We start from the raw sequence: 22,216 nt of genomic DNA on the forward strand, positions 1-22,216 counted from the left end.
TCCAAGCAAGCACATTTATTCTTAATGTAAACAGATTACAGAGAAAACACATTAAAAACAATAAAAGAACCAATATGGATGCTAAAAAAGCTTACCAGCTGACTCCCCGCACCTTCCATCTCCACAAGAACTCTGGCTCTGGTCCCTAAGGATTATGGTGCTCTCCTTCGTCCGTTTGGGTGGATCCGAGAGGCCACTGGTAAGCTTATTAGCATTAGCATTTGGGTAGATCTGAGAGAAGGCCCCGAGTCAGTTTTAACTCAGGCTATTTAACCAAAAGCCCTTTCTTTGTTGGTCCCTAGAGGATCCAGTTTGAATCAGTTTACGTGAGCTTCTCTCCAGGTGTGGTACCTCTTTGGAGGTGTTACAACCTGAGTGAATTTGCCTAACCGCTACCCATTGTTCTTAGTGCTTTGAAGCCTGTAGTCCCCTCACCCACAGGATTACATAAAATGCGTGGCTCACAGTGATATATAAACTTAATTCAATAAGGCTTGTCCAGGATATTGCCGGAAATTGCTATATCTGTCACCCAGCTTATCATAATTATTAATTAATGTCACACTTTGTGGAAGTGCCCCAACGGGTGCTGTTCAAACACAGAGGAAGACATAGATCCTGCCCCAAACAGGCTACAGGTGGGAGGAAAGGAATGCAACATAGAAGCAGAATGGTTGGGGTTGGGGTGGGCTGTTGACTGGCACAAGTTCCTTCTACATTATGTAATTTATGAATCTGTGTATTTTGTTGGTGGCACTTGGAGCTGAAGTTGGGGAGAGGAATGGCAGGAAGGGAAGGGATTGTGGGAGTAAAAGGAGGAGTGGGAAAAGGGTGTGTGCGCAAACTGAAGTGGTGGGAGGTAGAAGGGGGAATGAAAGAAGAGGAGGAGTACAATCAACAGAGAGAGGGAGGCTGGCTTAGGGAAGGAGATGTGAGGGGCTAGGGCTTTCTAAAGTCTATGCAGTACAAGCTCCCTTCAGCTGCTGCTCCCCATGTGAGGAGGCTCCCTTTGGAGCTTGAGGGTGAGAGGCGCTGGAAGGCCCTGACATATCCCCTGAGCTCTTAGCTGCAGCTGGTGCTGGCTACTTTGGGCAAAGAGCTCTCCAAAGTCCACCCCATCCAAGGTCTTCCTAGCAGTTGTTGCTGTTCCCAGCATGAAGAGAGGGTATGAGGGAGGCCACTGGGCCCAGTGTCCTGGGCACTGGTGAGGTCAGCACTGAAAGGCTTTGCAGCTGATGGATATTCTAAGGTGAATGAAGGGAGGAAAGATATTTGGTGAACAACAGGGTGAGGCAGCGAGTCTGAACTGTTCTGCTGTGGAAAATAAAGTACTTTCTCACTCCTCTACATCTGTAAAGTCTGGGGCTCCTTGGTGAAGGAGCTCCTTAGCACAGCTGCTGTCCCTGTTCTCGGGATAAGCAGAGGATTTGGGGCTCTAGAACTGTCAGGCCAGTATCTTCCACCAGCACTAAAATTCATAGAAAAAAAAAGTAATAACCTAACTAACAAAAGTGGGGCAGTTCTCACTATTGACTGGGTTCCCCTTTGCATCCAATTTGGTTCTTCCCCACTCGCTTCTACCAGGAATAATCAGCAAAATTGTCCATCTGGCTTTTCTAGTCAGTTGTGAAAAGCCTATGAAATTATATTTTCATCACAACTGACCTGTGAAATTTGTCATCTTTGTTTGTGATTAACACAAGGGCTTTCTTAATTGCTGAATTTAGTTTCAGTTACAGAGAGATTAGAAGAGATGACTTTCTCTGTAGAGAACTTGAGTGAGGTATTGAAACATATGAGCCATTCACTGGGTTCTGTTGCACAAGGTATCAAAAAGTGGTGGCTTCAGCAAACCACATCTGGAATTGGAGAAAAAAGGTGTTCATTCAGCAAAGAGATTTCTGCAGCAGGGGATAACTAGAAGGGGTGGAAAATGATCACGAGGCTTCACTCGAATATGAAGCTAAGCTACAGGAGTCCAAATGCTGGGTTTGTAACACTGTAAAGGGAATTCAGAATTCGGAAAAGTAAAGTTTTCAATGAAATTAAAAAAGAAAAAAAAAAGAAAAAATTTTCTAATAGGTTTTGTAAAACACTAAAAAATGTAACAAAAAAAAATAAAATAAAGAAGCAGCTACATTTGAGGCCTAAACAAATGGAGTTTCCCTTTGAATAGTAACAGAGCTCAATGACATGTACAAGCAATGCAATGAACTACACTTACTTGAGATACTGTTATGCTACAGGTTTAAGAGTAGCGGCCGTGTTAGTCTGTATCCGCAAAAAGAACAGGAGTACTTGTGGCACCTTAGAGACTAACAAATTTATTTGAGCATAAGCTTTCGTGAGCTACAGCTCACTTCATCAGATGCATTCAGTGGAAAAATCAATCTGTTAGCCACAAGTCCTCCTTTTCTGTTATGTTACACTTACTGCCGTTAAGGCAGATATTGTAATGTCAGAAGTTTTAGGCCAGCTAACTTAAGCAGTCGGAAACCAGCCAGTTTAGTTGCACTTCCATTAAGATGTGCTTGTGCATGCTACTCATCCCATTTCCACAGACTTTGCAATTCAATCTGCAGGTTTTCCATGCTAAATCCAAAGGGGGTGCCATGCATAATGAATGAGCTCAGTGGTGGTTAGTATCACAACTGACAAGATAATTTATGGCATGACAATGTTCAGCTCCTGAAATGTAAAAAATTAAGATCATGCAGTGCGGCAAGGCCAAGTGCTACATCTTTCTTCCAGCACTATAATCTGGGAACAAATGCATTTTGCATGCCCACAAATCAATAAGTGAGGAAGCCAGTCCAAAAATAGTTGAACTAACTTCTCCATGTGTAGCCAGTGAGACATATAGACAGCATTAGAAAATGCCCTGCACCAGTGCTAAGCGGATGTAAAATTCTACCAAATCAGAATTCCCAACTCACTCCCACTGATGATAGTTTTTCCACTTTCATTTCGCACAGGTGTAAATAGCTGCACAAAAGGTGCACAGCAAGGGAGAACGAGGCCCTGGGACTTTGTTTCTGGATCCTGTCACAGCTCCTGAGCAGTCAGGAAGATTTGGACTCATGGAGCTGATGCTTCAGCAGGATGTAGCTGTTTTTCACCACAATGCTGGCTGGTCCTGACTATAGAACCAGCACATCTGGCCTTGAGAGGCTCACCCCATTGTAGGTGACGTAGTCAGTTTAACACTTGTTATGCCACATCCCTTCCTGCTGCATTGGGGGCTTGGCTGAAGTCTAGGGACCATGTCGGGGCTTCCTTACCTCCCAGAAATACTCTGAGTGCCACTTCAGTTTCGTGGAGCCATTGGATGGTGTAATTCAGAGGAGCCTTCAAGCTGCTGTAAATTTTGCCAGGGGGCCTGGATTGTAGAAGTGCAAAGGTAAGCTTTATATTATGTTTGCACCTGAGCCCTGCAGTTGGGCTGTGTGGGCCAAAGATCTGGTCCAAGGTGTGGGTTTGTTTCCTTTTCGGAGAGAGAAATGAGCGTAGAGAGACACTGATACAACATACACTGTCTAGGCTGCTTCATATAAAATGTGTTCCTGCACAACAAAGCTGTGAGCAGGGCTAGATATTAAAGTGCAAAAACACAGCATAAGCCCCAGGAACGCCAGAACCTCAATAGAAATGGGGGGCCACAAGGCTCTGCCTCTCCCCTGCCGTTACTCCTCTTCCCCTGAGGCTCTGCCTCCTCTGTGGTCCTGCCCACTGCTCCTCCTCTTCCCTGAGGCCCTGCCCCCTGGCCAGGACAGAAACTGGAGACAGGCCATGATAAGAGCTGCCCAGGGAGCTTGGGCCACTGTGGGTGGCTCCAGGCCCTTCTCTTGCGCTGGGCAGCATGCCCCAGAGGGTGGGAACACAGGCTGGGGGCTGTTTTGGGCCCCTTGGCCCCCCACTCAGGGCAGGTGGATGGTCTGGGGCTCCACAGAGCAGCCCAGGGTCCCTGTTTGGCTCTTACCATGGCCCAGCTCCAGCTTCTGGTCTGGTCAGGGGGTGGGGCCTAGGGGGAAGAAGAGGAGCGGGGTGGGGCCATGGAGAGGGGAAGGTCCTCAGGGCAAGGGGGGGCTAAGGCCCACCTCACCCCCCACCGGGAAGAGGCTGGTGCCATGGGCAGGGGCTGCACTTTGCAGCAGGGGAGCTGATCACCTTGTCAGCTCCACCGCCATGAAATGCAGCCCCCACCGGTGCCACTCTGCACCTGCCCCAGGCTTGCAGTTTGGGGGGCAATGCTTCCCCCTACCCCCACCCAAAATGGCCATGTTAAAAAGTGGGCCAGCATAGCCCTCCCACTTTTAAAAATGAGGGGGCCATGGCCCTCCTGACCCCCCCCCCCCACGTTCCAGCGCCCCAGTAAGCCCACTTACTTGCAAACTGCAGCAACAGCTTCCAAGGTACAACTCTAAGACCAGGTGACTCTCTCACTTGTTCACTCCACTTGTTTTTTGGCAGCAACACTTGGCGGTGTTTTTAACCCTTGATTGGGAGACTCCCTCCCCAGCTTGTAAATAATTTAGTTTATTAAATGCAAAAGTTCTATTTGCTTGCCACATTATAAAGCAGGATGTCTTATGACAAGTATAACTGTAAATTAAGGATGGATGGTTATTTTTCAGAGAGAGGAAAGATGGCTAATAAACCATATTCAATTATACCCTCCTGTGACAGAATACACACACATTCACACCCTCCACACTAGTGTAATAATCTTTGTACAAAGTATGCCTGGTGAAGTATCATATGAAAACTCATAATTTGCTGGTCAGTATTGTCCTGGTAAAACATGTGTGGCAACATTGTATATGAAGTTATAAAATCCCCCCATATGGAGTTATTAACACAGCTTCCAAACCCCACAGCCCTGCCCAAACAGAAGTTGGCAAATCGGTCTATCCTAAACAAAGGAATGTGGGCTGTGGTTAATTTGCATTTCAGCAGTAAACAGAGTCATCAAACAGGGAGGGAAACAAAGAAAGTTCAAACAAGTGGAAAAACACAGCAGGGAACATCCTTCCACATAGACTCCGTGTCTCTTTTCTGTTGCAAAATTGCCACCCTTAAATCTTTTACTGAGTGGCCAGAGAGGTTGAAGGGTTCTCCTACCAGTTTTTGAATGTTATGATTCCTGATGTCAGATTTGTGTCCATTTATTCTTTTGTGTAGAGACTGTCCTATTTGGCCAATGTACATGGCAGAGGGGCATTGCTGGCACATGATGGCATATATCACATTGGTAGATGTGCAGGTGAACGAGCTCCTGATGGCGTGGCTAATGTGATTAGGTCCTATGATGGTGTCACTTGAATAAATATGGGGACAGAGTTGGCACAGGGCTTTGTTGCAAGGATAGCTTCCTGCGTTAGTGTTTTTGTTGTGTGGTGTGTGGTTGCTGGTGAGTATTTGCTTCAGGTTGAGGGGCTGTCTGTAAGCAAGAACTGGTCTGTCTCCCAAGATCTGTGAGAGTGAGGGATCATTTTTCAGGATAGGTTGTAAATCTTTGATGATGCGCTGGAGAGGTTTTAGTTGGGGGCTGAAGGTGATGGCTAGTGGCGTTCTGTTATTTTCTTTGTTGGGCCTGTCCTGTAGTAGGTGACTTCTGGGTACTCTTCTGGCTCTGTCAATCTGTTTTTTCATTTCAGCAGGTGGGTATTGTAGTTGTAAGAATGCTTGATAGAGATCTTGTAGGTGTTTGTCTCTGTCTGAGGGATTGGAGCAAATGCAGTTGTATCTTAGAGCTTGGCTGTAGACAATGGATCTTGTGGTGTGTCCTGGATGGAAGCTGGAGGCATGAAGGTAAGTATAGCGGTCAGTAGGTTCCCAGTATAGTGTTGTGTTTATGTGACCATCGCTTATTAACACAGTAGTGTCCAAGAAATGGACCACTTGTGTGGATTGGTCTAGGCTGAGGTTGGTGGTGGGATGGAAATTGTTGAAATCCTGGTGGAATTCCTCAAGGGCTTCTTTTGCATGGGTCCAGATGATGAAGATGTCATCAATGTAGCGTAAGTAGAGTAGGGGTGTTAGGGGACGAGAGCTGAGGAAGCGTTGTTCTAAGTCAGCCATAAAAATGTTGGCATACTGTGGGGCCATGCAGGTACCCATAGCAGTGCCGCTGACTTGAAGGTATACATTGTCCCCAAATGTGAAATAGTTGTGGGTGAGGACAAAGTCACAAAGGTCAGCCACCAGGTTTGCCGTGACATTATTGGGGATACTGTTCCTGACGGCTTGTAGTCCATCTTTGTGTGGAATGTTGGTGTAGAGGGCTTCTACATCCATAGTGGCCAGGATGGTGTTATCAGGAAGATCACCGATGGATTGTAGTTTCCTCAGGAAGTCAGTCGTGTCTCGAAGATAGCTGGAAGTGCTGGTAGCATAGGGCCTGAGGAGAGAGTCCACATAGCCAGACAATCCTGCTGTCAGGTGCCAATGCCTGAGATGATGGGGCGTCCAGGATTCCCAGGTTTATGGATCTTGTGTAGCAGATAGAATACCTCTGGTCGGGGTTCTAGGCATGTGTCTGCACAGATCTATTCCTGTGCTTTTTCAGGATGTTTCTTGAGCAGATGGTGTAGTTTCTTTTGGTAATCCTCAGTGGGATCAGAGGATAATGGCCTGTAGAAAAGCTTCAAAAGCTTCAAAAACAGACTCCAACGAGAAACTGCTGAGCTTGAATTAATATGCAAACTAGATACCATTAACTTGGGTTTGAAGAGAGACTGGGAGTGGCTGGGTCATTACACATATTGAATCTATTTCACCATGTTAAGTATCTTCACACCTTCTTGTCAACTGTCTAAATGGGCCATCTTGATTATCACTACAAAAGTTTTTTTCTCTTGCTGATAATAGCTCATCTTAACAAATTAGCCTCTCGCAGTTTGTATGGTAACTTCCAACTTATCTATCTATCTATCTATCTATCTATGCATCCGATGAAGTGGGCTGTAGCCCACAAAAGCTTATGCTCTAATAAATTTGTTAGTCTCTAAGGTGCCACAAGTACTCCTGTTCTTTTTGTGGATACAGACTAACATGGCTGCTACTCTGAAACCTGAGATAATAAAGTGGCATATTAGTCCCTTTAAGAAATAATGGACTTAAAATATTTTGTACTGTCCAGGAGTGGGCTGGGCAGTACAAGACATACATTTCTGGGGGTAAAGCTGAGACTGGGGGTGTGTTGGGATCACCCTTGCAGTATAACCCAGGCTGATGAGAAACGGAGTGTAACCCAAGTGTGACTGGCAGGCTGCAGTTACATACAAAGACTCAGGGTGTGGCTTGCATGCTGAAAGGCTGTTTGTGAGCGGCCCAAGTGGGAGCTACTTCAACAAAGCATTGTAAGGCTGCAGGGCAGGGGTGACACAGCTCCCCACGGTCTGAATTGTATCCTGATATGTCACACCTCCCCCCAAGTTCACTGTTAATACAGTGTTACATTATGAATTCTAATGCAAGTTTTGTTATGATTCACCCAGCAACTGTAACTTGTCCCCCTGTGCATGTATTAAGACATATGTACACTGATAAGTACAGTACTATTAAAATAATGTCAATACATATGCACAAAGGGGACAAATTATAGTTGCTCAGTGAACCATAACTGGAATTCTTACATTAAAATTGGCAATCATAACATCACATTCTGGCTTACGCAACCATTACTTGTTCCCTGGCGCATATGTATTAAGGCATGAATTTAACAGCAAATACTGTACTTATTAGTATTTCTACACACACTTGTAAATACTGTTAAATTTATGTCTTAATATAGATGCACATGGAAGAAAGCTACAGATGCTGCACAAATTAACTTTCTCGCTTGGGGGGGAATTTAAATGGATATTGCCAACTCATTAAGGTTCCAAATTTCCATTTTGAAACAAACAACAACATATAGTGTTAGGGAGAGAAGCAAGCTGTGTGTGTACGTACAAGACATTACAGTATTTATCACTGTTGGGCATGATTCTCCATCACTCTACTCCTGGGTGTGGGGTAGGGATGGAGGTGGAGGGCAAAGACGGCTTTAAGACATCTTTTGCTTCTTATGTTCTGGGGTCATGCAGGGACCTGTATGATTCTGGTGTAAATTAGAGGGAGCTTGGGACTGCTCTAACTTATATTGTGCTTCCCATTGACTCCTGTGGGCCCAGGGAAGCACAGAATGACCATAGGGCAGTGCACTCCAACCATGCCCCCAATCTACCTGCTAACACCAGAAACTGGGAGCAGGGCTAGCAAAGAGTCTTTAAACCAGCTCCACACCTGCCAGGGAGGGCCTGGTGTAGGGCACATTCTCTAGGGTTTGCTTCTGCCCCCTCTATTCTGCCAGAGTAGCATAAATGGGCATTAATTAGGCTCTTATGTTGAACATAGTACATAGCACCATAGATATGTGATCAGGGCCAGCTCCTCAGCTGGGAGTATAGAATCATAGACTATCAGGGTTGGAAGGGACCTCAGGAGGTCATCTAGTCCAACCCCCTGCTCAAAGCAGGACCAATTCCCAATTTTTGCCCCAGATCCCTAAATGGCCCCTCAAGGATTGAACTCCCAACCCTGGGTTTAGCAGGCCAATGCTCAAACCACTGAGTTATCCCTCCCCCAATCTTTCACTGACTGCAGTGGTGGCACACTGATTTAGCCAAGGATCTGAGCTGTTGGCTCTGCCACAAGGAGCTTACAATTAAGGGCCTGAGCTCTGCAACTGGATCTGGGTGGACCCTTGCTCCTGTATAGACCCCCATTGCCATCAGTGGGACTTAGTCCATGTGCAGTGGCCTGCCCACACAGTTCCAATTGCGTGACCAAGGCTTCAGTTGTCTAAGACTTGGCACAATAGCATCAGGCATGGGAGATGGGAGGGAGGAATACAAGGATCCACCTATGTGTGCGCTTATAGAGATCAGCGTAGCATCTGTGCACTTCATTATCAGGTGGCTTGTTTTGCACGGGGTGCATCAAGTTAGTTCCTCTATTTGACTTATTAAAGGAGTGGTTGGAAGGTTTGCAGAATAACTGTGACACCTTCTATACACAGAAATATTTCCATGATTTTAAAAGAAAGTTTCTGCTAGTTGATTCTATCAATATACAGAAATCAGAACGGATCAATTGGGAACAAAATTTTACCATAGTGTAGAAATGTTCAGGTTTGAGAAAAGAGAGGACTAAGGCTAATTCTAATATGGTTCTGACTTTAGTTTTGCAGTAAGGATACTCATTGAAAGTTATTGCCCATTATTTTACATTCACGGAAATGGAGTCTGAATTGAGCATCTTGCCACAGAAAGAAAACTAACAATGTCTTTTGCATTTTCACGAACACAGTAAATAATGGTATCACGGAACAATAGCAAGCTCATTTCCACTAGCATGGGGTCTGAGCTTTCATGGCTGTGTGCTGAAAGTTTCCAATGAAGTCAATGGGAGTTTTGGGTGTGCAAGAACTTGAGGGAAACTGGTCCTGACCCTGCAATCATTCTTTGCACTAAATTCTTATTGAAGACAGTGGGTCAGATTTTGGCCTCTGCTCTGGGTCACTCCAGTAACACAAAGCAGTCAAATCCAGCCCCCTGAGCATTCTCCCTGTGTAGGGAAATCCTCAGACTGCATAGGGGAATCATCGCTTCTTCTGTACCATCTTCTCCCCAGCAATAGGGCATGTACAGGAGAAAAGGGGCTTGGCCTCCATAATCCCATTTGTCAGAATGGCCCTTTAAATTGGGGCTGTGGCAGCCCCTGTAAATTAGAGCAGCCATATGGCTGCTATAGTTATGCCAGAGAATGGTTCATTGGCCAGCTGGACATAGGATGGGGGTGCATGTAAAGGTAGTTGACAGCTAACTTTGTGCACACATCCCAGAGCTGGTTGAGCCCAGCTCAGCAGTCCAAGGTCCAGCCCAATAGGGGTTTTGGAGTAAAATCCTATAACTTGTGCACAGACCAATGTGCAGAACAGATCTGCTGGGAGTGAGTGATGAAAGGTTTTATAGCTGCTCCAAGCCCGCTACATCAGCTAAATTCCCACTTGCCATTGTCTGTGGCTGCCAAGTCATCACAACTTTCCACTCAAATATCAGCGGTGAGTCAATGGAAGAGTAAGAAAATCCTCAGAGATGCCTGGAACCCAGTGGGGCTCAGGAGTCTTCTAGGGCAGACTGTTCAAGGTCCTCCACACCCACCGCAGTGAGGATAGGCCTTCGTTCAGAGTGGCGGTAAGGATGATCTGACCTTGACAAACATGTTATTTTCACACATATGGATTACACTCTCATTCTATGGGTAAAATCAAACATGTGCCCTCTGATATGAGCTGAGCCAGAAGCCACCCAAGAGGATCTCATGGAGGACACAAATGGTTTTTACAAGGACAGTTGGCCAGCATGGGCACTGGAGTCATCCAGAACAAGTCTTGATGACGCCAAGGCCTGAAAGAACTCACTCAGCTTCGGGAAGAGTCTACAGGAGTTACAAGGTGATTCTTACGTTAACTCAACCCTGAGACTCCAACTTCTGGTGGATGCAGTCTAAGTCCTTTATTGGGTAAAGGCACCTTCTAAAGGTCAAGGCAAATACAACAAAAACAGGGTCACATCCCCTCTTTGACCCTATCTTAGGTTCATGCTGAATCAAGCACTCCTTTTCACAAATGGGAGTTAAAACAGGACCAATAGCACCAACTAGCCAGGTGGCTGTAAAATAGGCGAGGTAAGGTGTTTTACAGGATTAAGGGAGAGGTTCCAAAGTCACCAATGGCAGTTAGGTACTAATTCCCATTGAGAATCAATGGGAGGCACCTAACTGCCAGTTATGCCTTTGAAAAATCTCTCTAAGCTCTAGCTAAATAGAAGAAGGGAATTAGTTTATGTATTCCTCAGGCATACATAATGTTTCCACATTTTTTCTTAAAATGCAGAGTTATTTAGACAGCAGCTTATTCAATAATTAACATTGTTTATTGTTCTTTAAAGTGAAGCTGTGATAAAAAAAGTGATTTATGTAAAAACCAGACACTCAACCCTCTCCGTGCTCTGTTTTAAATAAGTGAAGGAAGCACATACGTTTTAACCCCTGTTAGCACTGCAGCATTCATCCAGCTACAAGAAAGTGAACTGCATTCTATTCTGGCTTGTGTATCATCAACAGATGAGTTAACTAAGTTCCATTTGCAGAATGTTTATTACTGGTGATGATGGATGAATGAAAAAAAACAAACGAAATCCACACAGTTTGACTTCCCGATCCCAGTCTGACGTTGCAATGCTCGCAGTTTACAAGTAAAACATTTTTTTTCTAAGTGGGCAAATTTAATATAGAATCATTCAGCAACAGACATGGAAGCCATGGGTCATTTATTTAGAGCAGAACTGTACTTTGAGGTAGGTTCTCTTTTAAAGTTTGCATTATTCATTGCATTGTAATGATATATTTAAAAGATTACATTACCTGGGAATTTGCTCTGTCATATTTTTAGAGGAAACAAAATTAAAATGATTTAAAACAAACAAAGATCTGGTGTCCCAGCATGTGTTATGTCTTGAACAGTACATGTAGACCTCCACCCATCCACCATGGGGTTTAGGTACAGAAAGGACTATGTCATTGCTGCAAGCACATTCTCTGCTAATCTGGCTTCCAGGCTGTCGCTGGCAGAGTTCCTTCACTTTGTTTTGTGAGCTGTTAGCTTAAGAAGCTGATCTCACTGAAAAACAATGTTGCTCATCTGTATCTCAGACCTCAGGGGCTCTTACCAGTATCGCGCTCATTGCTGCCAGCACAAGAAGAGTTGCATTAATGAGGTTTAATAGCACATCAGAGTGTAATAAAAACCAAAGCTGTCTCAAGGCATCCCTGATCTGTCCTTTGTATGAAACTTGTGCTTTCAAGACATTTTTAAAGAATTTAAGATACAAATATCTTACAATTCCCCCCCAAAGTCCTTCACAAATTATTTATTTGTACTATCATAGAGCCTAGGAGCTTTATTCATGGCGCAGGAGCCCATATTTATTCACTAGAACTGCTTTATCCATCACTGGGGTAGCCACAGGTGCTGGGCAAGCAATTCATAATGAGTAATTTACGCAATGGATTTTACAACTTTTATTTGTCAATTGGTTGCAATTTTCTCAAAATTTATACCTTAGTTAAAATCATTTGCTGCATAATTTTAGAGAATAGATTTTGCTCTGTAAATTGTTTTCAAACAGTTCACTGAGACTGTTGGATTTCAAATTGGTTTGACTGGACATGTAGGTCATGTGGTATGCTTGCTCTCAGATCAGATGCATGTAACTCTCAGAATTATGTTTCCACTGTGAAAACTTGTACTTATGAATTTAACTAATTTTTTTGTGAATATTAGCTATTTTGACAAACATTCCTTATAGCTTGCTTGTTTGCAAGATATGCAGAAGTTGTTCTATGACTCACTTGGGCATGATTACATTTTGACTGGCCAACAGCCAAGGAGATCCTGGTCACATCAAATACTGAACTCATGGTAAATAGAACTAATTTTTTTTGTGATGAACAATCAATAGGTTCACTTTAATTTTTATAACTTTCTAAACAGGGAGTTGGGGATGTTGCAGTACTTCACTACAGCAGTACCTTCAGGGTCTTGTCCAACTCTGAAGTCAGTGGAAAGACAACAGTTGATTTCATGGGGATCTGGATTGGCTCCAACCTGCAAACACACATGTGCTTAATTTTACATTCATGTGCATAGTCCCATTGAAGTCAAGCACATGTGTTTGCAGGATCAGGGCCTTTGTGTGTCATCAGTTTACAATTCAGGTTGGAATGCACTTGGCAGTCTTGAGAGCATAGGGAATCCAAAGCTATGTCTACATTACAAATTACTTTGGTATAATTTATTTCACTCCTGGGGTGTGAATAATCCACACCCCTGAACAATGTAAAGTTATACAGACCCAAGCACCAGTGTAGACAGCTCTATGTTGGCCAGAGCTTCTCTCTTCGTTTGGAAGCTGTTCCATAGCCCAATAATTTTTGTTGTCTCTTTCTGTACCTTTCCCAATTCTAATGTCTTTTTCTGAGATGGGGTGACCAGAACTGCACACAGTATTCAAGGTGTGGGTGAACCATGGACTTATATAGTAGTGTTATGATATCTTCTGTCTTATCTTCTATCCCTTTTCTAATGGTTTCGAACATTCTGGTCACTTTTTTGACCAATGCTGCACATTGAGAAGATGTTTTCAGAGAACTATCCACAATGACTCCAAGATCCCTTTCTTGAGCTATAACCGCTAATTTAGAACCAATTTGCCTGGTACTGAAGTTAGGCTTACTGGTCTGTAATTGTCAGGATCACATCTGGAACCTTTTAAAAAAATCAGTTACATTATCTATCCTCCAGTCACCTGGTACAGAGGTTGTTTTAAGTGTTAGGTTACATACCACAGTTAACAGTTCTGTAATTTCATATTCGTGTTCTTTCAGAACTCTTGGGTGAATACCATCTGGTCCTGGGGAATTATTGTTTATTTTATCAATTTATTCCAAAACCTCCTCGACTGACACCTCCATCTGGGACAGTGTTAGTATATAGGCTTGTTTGTCAGACTGAGATAGAACTTTTCTTAAGCCATGGTCAAGAAACCAGTTAGGAGGGGCAAGGGGGTTTGGGGGGAGGCATAAGAAGCACAACAGCCAAAGAAAAGCCTGGCTTTGCCCAGAACACAGCCTCACTCCTTACCCCTCCCATGGGATACAAAAGACATGAGACAAAGATCCCAACTCATGACCCTCCAAAATGGAACATGATAAGTTGTAGGTGGTGTGACTAGGGGCATGCACTGCAGGTATATTTGGGCCTGCTAAGAGGAGGAGGGGGGAATGGGGAATAGGGAAATGGGAATGGGGAACGGGGACACAGGCAAGGCTCTGCGGTGTCAGAGCTGGGAAAGGGGACATGGGGTAAATGCTCTGTGGTGTCAGAGCTGGGGGGGACATGGGATATATGCTCTGCGGTGTCAGAGCTGGGAATGAAACACTGGGAAACAGACTCTGCTGGCATGTAGAGCTATGAATATGTTTGCTTAGAACTAACCTCAATAAACATGACATTGTCTGCACTTCAGACTTCTGGTCTTCTGCTTTCTGTCTGTGTGACAAGAACCAGGGGATGATCTGTCACTAAAAAGGATAGCTCAAGTGTGGGAATCTCCTTCACATGCTCTGCAGTGAAGACTGGTGCAAAGAATTCGTTGAGCTTCTTTGCAATGGCCGTGTCTTCCTTGAGTGCTCCTTTAGCATTAAATGAGTGACTCACAGAGTCATGAGCTGTTCTTGTTCAGAGCAAAGGGGTATGATGAACTTGAAAACCCCTTGGTGGAGGCTAAAGAAATACTCCTGCCAGAGTCCTTGGTGGAATGAGGGGGTGATCGTTGGTAAGGTTATTAGCAGGCATGTAGGTTCTTTATTGTTTTTAATAATTTTTCTCTGTAGTGCTTTCACCTTAAGAATAAAATATGCTTCTTTAGAAAGAACTGTGTTGTAACTTATAACTGTAGGCAAATACACTGTTATTAGTCTCTGAGGAGAAGTGAAAAGAATTGTGCTTAGGCAGACTGTCTTTTTCTGGGAATAACACAGTGAAAGCAGGGACCTGTTCAACCTGGAGATACCTGGAAAGCTGAAAGAGAGGAATACAGGTGCAGCTGAACACCTTCCACAATCTCAGTTCTGTGATGATGTGAGTTGGACCTGGGCTTCTTTCTTTGTGGATAGTCTGGCTGTCAGCCTCAGCCGTATGGAGCGGAAATCTATCAACTGCATGAAAAAACTGGTACAGATATAGACAGACATCATCTTCCTTTAGAGTGATCACTTTAGATAAGCTATTACCAGCAGGAGAGTGGGGTGGGGGGAGGTATTTTTTCATGCTTTGTGTGTATAAAAAGATCTTCTACACTTTCCACAGTATGCATCCGATGAAGTGAGCTATAGCTACAAAAGCTTATGCTCAAATAAATTGGTTAGTGTCTAAGGTGCCACAAGTCCTCCTTTTCTTTTTGCGAATACAGACTAACACGGCTGTTACTCTGAAAGCGGTAGGATGAGTTCTCTACCTCTGCTGGGGCATCTCTGTGTTCCCATGTAATTTTGGGGGCAGGGAATATCTTTTTTCTCTGTATTTGTAGAGCACCTGGTGCAGTGTGTTCCTGGTCCATGACTGGTACATAGGTGCTATTATCATACAAATAATAATGGCAGACTTCAAAGCCTCTGGTTTCAAATCCTGCCCATCTTGGGACAGGCTCATCCCTGTCAAGGACAGACATAACCAATCCCTCTTCTCCTAGTGGAGGGAAGACCCTCATCCCAGACATGCTCTGTGTGCAAGCTCTTTTCTTCCTTGCCCTGCAAATCCAGAGGCACTCAGTTCAAGCTATACCTGCTAGAACAGTCCATGCCAGTCACTTTGGACCCTGAGGTGACAGTCTCTCTACCAGAGTGAGGCTGGATAAGCCAGCTCTAGTCAGCACTGCCTCAAGTACACATCATACCCTGGGATTGGGAAATGGAAAGAAGACTAACAGAGCACCAGCAGAACCAGCACAGGTGATTTCAACACTGACCATGTCAGCATTGGAAAAGTCTTCAGCGCGGAAAACCTCAGCACCAACAGCCTTGGCACCGACAGATCCGATATTTGTCCAAGCTAGCCCAGCACAGATACTCCAGGCGGTAAAGCCAGCACCTGTGCCCGTACATAAGGGTGATGTTCAATCACAGATCCAGACAAATCCCAAGTAGGGTTTCAAACCAGGAAGAAAAGTCACGGAAGGAAGACATGATACCTCACTGCTTAAAGGATGGAGCTCTGAGTTCTCAATCAGATCAGGAACAGCACAAAGAACAAGAGCCTTGGCACTAACTTTGGTACCAGTATCCATGATGGAACCCTTAGTCCATGGGGAGCCCTTAGTCAGAGCTCTGTCCCAGATGGGGCATGAGTGGCACTGGGATGGTCAGTGCCAACCAAGCCAGTACCCATGTGGCATGTTATTTTGGCCATATTGGCGACTGTCATCTCACATGTCCAGGAGCAGATCCTCCTCATATGTGTCCAGAAAGAGAAGGAGAACCTTTTCCCCTGTGGCATCATTAGCCAGGTTGTCCACACTAGAAGCAGACATGGGAGTCATGAGCAAGAAACAACAGAGAGACTACAGTAACCTTACTCCCATCTCCACCCAAAGAATTGTCCTTATTGCCAGATGAGGCAGTGACATCGGCCCCCACACCACTGTTCAACGACTTTAAAGCTTTTTAAAGCTGTCCCATATTGCAGAGACCCTGGATACTGAGTCTACATTTAGACAAGAGAAGTCTCAAACTTTTTGGTATGTTGAGTGCCACGATGCCAGCCAGCATCACCCTCTCTATTAACGAAGGGAGCCTGGAACTGGCCAAAGGACTATGGCAAACCCGGGCCACTCTTTCTCCCACGTCTAAATGAGTGGAGAAGAGATACAGGTACTCCCAAAGTGCTCTGATCACTTCTATGCCCAACCAACCCCAGGGTCCCTGGTGGTTTTAGCAGTGCAGGAAAAATCAAAGTCTACAAAAGGCATTCCTAAGGACAAAGTATTGTCCTTCCCCACTATCCAAAAATATTGGACGTTTTTGGGCAATGGGGGGAGGGGAGGTACAGCACACAGGCAGCCATGTCATGTTAGTTCCACTGTTTATATTTTGGGAGGGAGGGCTCACTGGGGAGGGTATCAGCTAAACGGAAAGAAAAGGAAGAGGACGAGGAGGACAGGGCAGGGGAGGAGAGTGTAGGAGGGGCAGGTGAGAAGTGAACCTGCCATGAAGAGACTGCAAAGGAGGCGTGATGGTTGGAACACACAGTGTGAAGGGAGTGTGAAGATGATAGACACAAAGTTGTGAAAAAACAGTTTTAAAGTAGCAGGTTGGACATTTGCTGAGTTCTGCCTCATGGCCATGAGCCGTAAGAGGGAACTGAGGGAGAATGATGGCTCCTCCATGCTTTCTGCCCTGACATGGGTGCATGAGGAGGCATGGGGCGTGGGCACAACCTCAGTGGGCGCTGCCATTCAAAAGAATCCATTCTCATGTACAAGGCACATGTATATCTAGGGTGAAATCCCCACTTTCACTTACTCGCAGAAGAATTACTGGTAGAAACTTCATTTCAGAGATTTAATAAAAAGGAATTTTAAACTGGATTTTGATCCCATATTTCTAGACCCCACCCCAGGTAACTCGCTCGGCTACTGAAACATGAGTGAGTCCATGGCATGAAGCAGGAATTCCTCCTTTGAGAAAATGCAGGTTGTGGCAATTGTGTCTGAAACATTCAATTACGATCCAGACTCGATTCCTCCTGCTTCTCTCCCTGGGCTGTTATTTTACATCCCGTAGCATTTCTGCAGTGAAAACGCAGAAGCCACTAGGCTGGAAGAAATGAAAATGGCAGCTTTCCAATGAACAGGAAAAAGATGGAAAAATTACAAATCTTCTCTTAAGGTGACAGGAGGGGGACCCAATCCTGCTGTCCTTACTCAGCTGACAGCGTCATTGGAGCCAGACTATTCATACCGGTTAAGATGTACTGCGCCTTTACTTTCTTCTTGAAAAAGTCTCTTGAGTGGAAAACACTGGATGTCAAGCACCATCCGGCCCCTTTGTGTGTGAATTTAGTGCTGGTCAATGGTGCCAGAATGACAGGCCTGACCATTCATCCCGGGACAGCACAACGCATTTAAAACATTATTTTGAGGACATAAGAGATGTATAGGCTTTGTGCTATCTCTCTGAATGCCACCCCTACAGGAGAAGTACAGCATGGACAATGGTACAAGCTTAACCCCCTGGACCTAAAGAGGCTGTTTTTACAGAGTGAGATGATATTCTCCACACCCATTCAGTCTTCGGCTTTCCTGCTGAGAGTGCTAGCAAAGGTCCCAAATTCTTCCCAGTTACACATGTGAATCTGAAGTCACTCCAGTGGACAGTTTGGTCCATTTGTATTGGGACAGTGCGTGCACCAGGACTTTTAATGTTCTTTTTAAAAATGAAGGAAGGAAGGCTGTGAGGGAACCCCAGTGAAAGGCACATCTCACTGTGGAATCACCCTTCAGAAAGTGCTGCTCAACTGTAGATGCAGAGCCATGAAATGCAGTCTTTCTGCTCCTGGTGTAAGCCACCTAGCTAAAGAGTTTCCTGCTATCAGAGAAAGTCTAGCTGCTCTTTCCAAAGTTTATTTTCAAAAGTTATAATTTGCTTACTCATTCTTCCATACTAAGTGTTGCATTATTTGCAGTTTGTGTTCTGATTGTATGACAGATAATAGTTTGTTAATATAACTCTGTATCTATGAAGGGTCATATGAATTGTGTTATGATATAGCCTGCAGAAAGTTGGTCACCCTGAGCTGATAGACAGTGGGTTGTGGCTATACAAGGAATGCAAGTTCAACAACCGGGCCTGAGGGACTCTGTCCAGAGGTTCTCTTCTGATAGGGTTTGAGGCTGGACTGTCGGCAAAACAAAACAAAAACATAAGAACAAATTCCACATAGCATCTGCCATCTTAAAATGTTACATGAAAAACAAGAAAGAGTAGAATGAATGGGGGGTAAATATCAGCCAGATTTTTAAGGTATTTATGTGCCTTAAAATGAAGACCAGCACATAGGTGCTCTTGAAAAGCCTGCTTACTTCCATCTTAGGTGCTTCTGGAAATCCAAGTAGATACACATCTGCATCTTTGTGTATCCAAATACCTTTCAAAAATCTGGCCTTGTGTGATTCCAATGGAGTTGGACCCACTTAGGCCACAGTTGAATTTGACTCAGTGCCTTTAGGTAAGGTTTCCTCCAGCTAGCCTGTGTGACTGAAAACATTCAGCCCAACATGGCACAGGTTTGGGTTGTCTAATAACCTACTATAAGATTTATGAAGATGTTTTCAACATCATGATTCTTCAGCTATCAACAAGGAGTCAGAGAAGATGAGCACATCAAAGATGTGCTGTCATCTAGTACCAGGCAAGGAGCTTTACATGAAGGAGTACATCACTCTTTTTCTGTTTCAGCGGTGATGTGTGCAGTCGTGTGGCACCAGCTTGATGGGAACCAGGAAGGCTCCTGACCTGTAACCCCCAATCAGTTTTGGCAAATGTAGCCAAGCAGTCTGTGTACAAGATGGACAGTCTCTTTATGCAGTAAGTTATGCACATAAAAGCCCTGTCCAAATGGCTTAATTTGGCCAGCACAGATATAGGGCTTCCTGCACTGCCATCTATTCATACCGTCACTTGGCATTTGTTATGCAACGTGTAGCCACCCTTCTAATTTCCTCTCTTTGCTTCTCTCCACTGGCCCTCGTCAGTGCTCCTTGGTGCATCTCTGGGTCTCACAGGGGTCTGTGAGCTAAGCCACAGCAAGGCTCCTTCACCTGCTGATCTCCTAATTAAACTGTGCAAGTGCAATGAAGTCTGAGGTATTGTGATGGGGTAGCCTGGCCTAGAGCTGGCCAGCCCCATCCAATTAGCCTGGCCTGCCGCACCTAGGATGGGGTCTGAGGTTAATTAGTAGAAACTGCTGGGTGTGGTGGAGCTGAGGGTGCTCTAGAGAGCAGCAGGAAGCTTCAGCGCAGAGGGAATGCTCAGGAAGTCAGGGAGACTGAAAAAGTTTCCTGCAGGGAGGAGCTTGAGACTTCCTGCCCCAGTGCGGAAGGCCTGGGAGTGACCTGCTCAGGCAGGAAGGGCTTTTGTCAGGCCAAGGACATTTGAGCTGTGCCCAGCTGGAGGGAAGACATGTGTGTTTAGTTTTAAACTTTAAGTTAATAAGCCAGACCCTAAGGAGGGCTGTTGTCACTGGACTCATGAAAGCCTGTGTGGAGTTTAAGATTCCCTTGAGTGAGGGGTGGGTGTGAACTGAGGAAGGTCACCCCTGAGCCATGGACTGGCACTGGTGGCGTGGTGGGCACGGTGACCGGCATTCTGTTCTGTCATTTGGGACACCCATAATGCCTGCACTACAGATGCAATTGAGTTCGGAGGCAGACTGCCTGCACATGATATGGGTCCAGGAACCTGAGATTAATTTGAGGTAGAAGACAGTACTGGAGGCAGGGATCACAGAGACCTGTTTTGTGGGGAGTGATGAGTGTGGCTCTGGGAGGGAGGAAGCACGCAGTAGCATGGATGCAGGAATGGAGGCACTGAATGCAGCAGGCAAGCCAAGGCTGGAGGTAGAGGGAGAGGTGGAGTGGTGTGAGAGAGGAAAAAAGGGTCAAGTGTAATGCTGAAGGTGAAGGCTCTGGAGTTGAGAGTGGAGTGAAGTCAAGGAGGAAAGGAGAAAGCAGAGCACTTCATGGACTGAAGCTCACCGAATCAGTGATGAATAGGAGGGAGAGGTGTTGGAAGACTGCCACTGGAGATTAGAGGGTGGGAAATCAGAGACAGACACCCCATCTAACTAAGGCGGCAGGTTGGGTTTAGATAGGCTCTGTATAACTACCCATATTGGAAGGAGGCTAATCTGTAAACTGTCCTAGCAGAGAATGCCATGGGAACTTCTGTTATACCAATAAAATAAAAACCAGCAGGATCTTATTAAAGGGAAAAAGGCAGAATACCACATTTATTGTGAATACAGAAAGAATCCTAGTAAGCAGTTAGTTATAGCTATAACATTCCATTCAATCTCATATTTATTAACACATTCATTCATACAAACACACACACACAGGTTCTGCAAGGTAGTTATCATAGTTACCAGCCTTAGAGTTGCTCATGCCAAGCCACTGGCCAGGTGGCCTGGACATGAGGAGGGAGCAGGGCTTTGTCAGATGCTCATCTGATGCTCCTGGAAGTTGGTTTGCAGAATCAGACCCCAAAGTTCTCACTTTTTAGAGTCTATTTTTATAGGAATTTCTTCCTATGCCAGTCTATGGGAATTGCTTCATCATGCTGTTGCTGAATCAATCAGCAGATAGCACATTCCTGACAGCTCCCTGCTGCTAGATGTTATCTTGTTCTTTGGTTCTCCCATTCTTGAGGCTGTTGGCTGGATTCCAGCCTGCCCTCCGGGGGTCCTCTGGTTATTTCCACTTGACGCCTTCTTCAGCCGATGGACACTGGATTCTTAGGCTAGCACCTCCCTGATCATTCAGTTATTATCCACACCAAGCATCCATCCACATACATCCTCTATCTCTATTTTAATCACAATTGTTAATACAACAAAAGGGCCGGGAGTCTCTGGGTGCTGTTTCTGTTGCTAGAGTATTGCTTTGAGTCTCTCTCTCTGTGAATTGCTTTGAGAACAGATTTCAGAGTAACAGCCGTGTTAGTCTGTATTCGCAAAAAGAAGAGGAGTACTTGTGGCACCTTAGAGACTAACCAATTTATTTGAGCATGAACAGACTCTGTCTTAGAATGTACTAACACAATTAGCAGCTTGCAAGTTTCACACATAGAGGGAGAGAAACAGTACCAAAAACCAAGAGACCTCTTAATTAGTAATACCCTGGAATTGAAACTATGGGGAATCAAACTCATTTGTGATTTTAATACAGAACTTCTTTAATATGATCCAACACTTCAGTAACTGGGGATCAAGACTGCAGTTTTACACAAGGCATTTCCATAAAGTACAGCACCCCCCAACGCTGTGCTGGGGCATTACCAACTCTGAGGAAACAGAGCCACCCCTTAATCAGCACTGCTTCCTAGAAACCCTGGCTTTCCTTTGATCTTCCACCCAGTTGCTGACTAGGCACTATGGTCTGACCTTGCTTAGCTTATGAGCTATGATAAGATCACAGCCGAAGGGGGTATGTACAGCTACACCTTCAAGAGGGTAATTTGACTTGCTTCTTGATCAACAGCCCTGCACGGAGAAGACCCCCTAGAGAGGGCCAAAGTGACTAAAAAGCATTTCTTTTAGACTTCTTTCCTGTTCTTGGGAATCAAAATCATCAGCTGTTTTCCCTCTACAATCATGAAGGTCTATCCCCATTTAACTTCATTGCCACTCAGGCCGTCTTCCAGATTTATTCTGTTTCTGAGACAATAAAAAAGAGACACATCACATTTCAATGTTAGGCCATGTTGTGACACTTAATTATTTTCCCTTTTAGGCTCTTTGTGGCAGCTGTTCAGGCAAGTGTCAACAATACAC

This window comes from Eretmochelys imbricata, chromosome 1, assembly GCF_965152235.1.
Source record: "Eretmochelys imbricata isolate rEreImb1 chromosome 1, rEreImb1.hap1, whole genome shotgun sequence".
In the NCBI taxonomy this organism is placed as follows: Eukaryota; Metazoa; Chordata; order Testudines; family Cheloniidae; genus Eretmochelys; species Eretmochelys imbricata.